Genomic DNA, 2,598 nt, shown 5'->3' with positions numbered 1-2,598 from the left:
TGCATACTTAAACAATTAAAGAACATAAAAGTAAAAAGGAGAAATTAGAACAGAATCCCCTGGGGTAGTAGTAGCGAGATCAAATTGTTGAAATTGTGTGGAAAAGCTTGAACATCTCATATAATGGATGGAAACAATACTTCTGGGCTCTTTTCTCGTGAATGTAAAAGTGCCAGATCAAAATAAACCAAAGAATCATCTTCAAAAAGTGTGATGAACCTCAGCCATGATGTGGTAAAGAAACGTCATGTCGTGGTGTCCAGTTAGAAGTTGTTATGATCGCGAAAAATAAGAATGGCACGGCATGGTGATGATGGCCACGTCGTGGTGACTTCTCAGAACATCATTTAGAGCCAAAATTATGCATCGTTTGTTCTTAATGGATTAGGACCATTCTCGACCTTTTTCTTTTATAAAATTCCTTATTTTCTTCACCTAGTGGGAACCCCACACTTATTCAAAAATATGGTCTGCAAATGTAATCTTCATATATCTCACGGTTTTTTCCAATTAAGCTCCTTCATTGCTTCACTTTCGTTCAACACTACAAAATAATATCAAAGACTAGAGAAAAACATCATCATTTGGTTAAACTAAATTAAAACTATAAGTGATAATAAAAACTAAAAATAAATCAAAAACAGAAAATGCAAACTCTTAAAACATCGGGTTACCTCTCGATAAGTGCTTCTTTTTGAGGAGTCGTGAGCCGGAATCCTTCCCTTCTATGTTGTGTCAGGTGGAAGTGTAACCTCCCCATTCTCTATCATCTTGAACCTTGCTCGTTTGTAGGCAACACTTATGTTGGATGCCTTTTTCGAGCTTTCTATCATATTTGGCTTGACATCTTCATTATGTTTCCGCTTGGGTTCTTTCTTCATTCCCGTGTATTTAGGTTTTGTCTTGTCACTTTCCATGTTTTTCTTGTCAAAAATGGAGGTTTCGAATGATTTTCTCCTTTTTCCGATTGCTCTTTAGGTAAAGGCTCCTCCCATTCCTCTCAATCTTCTTCCTTAATGCCTTTAAATTCATCATACTCAAGGAACTTTGTATGTTCTTGCCTCACCAGATTGGCATTGGCACGATATGGGTAAGGGAGAGGTGTTCGATACGGCTCAACAATTGAGAAATCATAATTTTATTTTATTGCCCACGATGTGGCACTATTGCCTACACATCGTGTCGACTGGGCATCTTGACGATACTCTTCTTCTTCTTCTTTTGCTTTTACTTCGAGTGACTGATTAGACTGTTCTTCTATTGAAGCAAGGACCCCCATATTCACCAATTCATCCTATTCTTCTGTTAAACAGCCATAACCTGATAGATTGGGATTGGCTCAACTTTTCTTGAAGGTGTATCGAATAGCTTTTCTTGCACAAGCTTTGTTAATTCCCCAACTTGTGTGTGGATGCTCAAAATATATTCTTGTTGTTCTCTAAGTGTTGCATCTGTAGAATTATGTCGTTTTTCGCTAGCTTTCATAAATCTAAATAGCATTGACTCGAGAGCAGATATTTTCTTGGATTGAACTTGTTCTATTTGGTAGATATCATGCTATAATTGTTGAATTTCTTTTGTATCTCAATCTCTCTTGTATTCTAATTCACAATCGCTTGTAGAATGGGGTCCCCCCACAAGCTCGACATTTATCTTGAATTGATCCACCCATTTTTGTGATCCTTTATTCCATCGCGTCGAGCTTTGCAATTACTGAACTGATAGAATATTGACCTCCATATTTACTTGATTTTCCTCTATTGAAATCTTCCTTTGGGTTGTGATACTCTCTTGAATGCTTAGCAACTTCGTCAATCAAAGCTTTATTTGTTGTCGGATCCTTCTTTGTCATGGGACCTTGAGAGTCTAGAAGTTGGCAAGTGCACACATTGACTCCATAATAAAATATCGAGATTTCTTGTTGCAGATTAAAATCATGTTGAGGGAAATGTCGTAACAATCTCTTGTAACGCTCTCAAGCTTCGTATAGCCACTCTCCCTTTAATTGTTGAAAATTATGTATGTGTCTTTTAAGCTTCGCCACTTTTAAAGGAGGGGTAAATTGGTTTATTAACTCGGTCTTAAAATTAGCCCATGTCGTGATTTCTCAAAAGGGAAGTGATTTTAACCATTCTTTTGCTTCACCCTTTAGTGTGACTAGTAAAAGTCGTAGTATCACCGCATCTTTACTCACATTTGGAGTATTAAAATAATTTGAAATCTCCACCACCTCTTCTATGTGCTCGTAGGCATCCTTGTGGTCCTTCCCAAAGAATGTTATATCTTTTAGCATATTAAAAATGTGTCCCGGTAGTTCGAACTTTGTAGTGGTTGAGATTGTTGGTGGATCAAGACCCCATATGTTTTTGTTCCTCATATGTCGCTAGTATTCTTCCATTGTCATGGTCGTGATGTCCCCCATATTTCCTTGCTAAGTCGGGTGTCGATCACAGGGAATGGTATTTAATTAATAAAATAACAACTAAAAGTTAAAGTAAGAAAAAACAACTAGAAGTGGGGGTTTTATCTGATTTTACAAGTTAAAGTTAACTTAATTAAAATAGTCAACTAATTACTAAAGTAAACAACTAGAAAGAC

At 36.7% G+C, this 2,598-nt stretch overlaps 1 non-coding gene across 1 annotated transcript; it reads left to right on the top strand.

Annotated features, from left to right (window-relative positions):
- The first annotated feature begins 1,931 nt into the window (after nucleotides 1–1,931).
- LOC145141749 (small nucleolar RNA R71) lies at nucleotides 1,932–2,038 on the top strand. Its single transcript, XR_013722943.1, has one exon. It is a non-coding gene; the product is annotated as a small nucleolar RNA R71 (small nucleolar RNA).
- Nucleotides 2,039–2,598: the final 560 nt, after the last annotated feature.

This window comes from Lactuca virosa, chromosome 9 (genome assembly GCF_052849685.1).
Source record: "Lactuca virosa cultivar CGN04683 chromosome 9, Lactuca_virosa_CGN04683_v6, whole genome shotgun sequence".
Taxonomy (NCBI): domain Eukaryota; kingdom Viridiplantae; phylum Streptophyta; class Magnoliopsida; order Asterales; family Asteraceae; genus Lactuca; species Lactuca virosa.
This window is presented reverse-complemented; position numbering and strand designations above follow the sequence as displayed.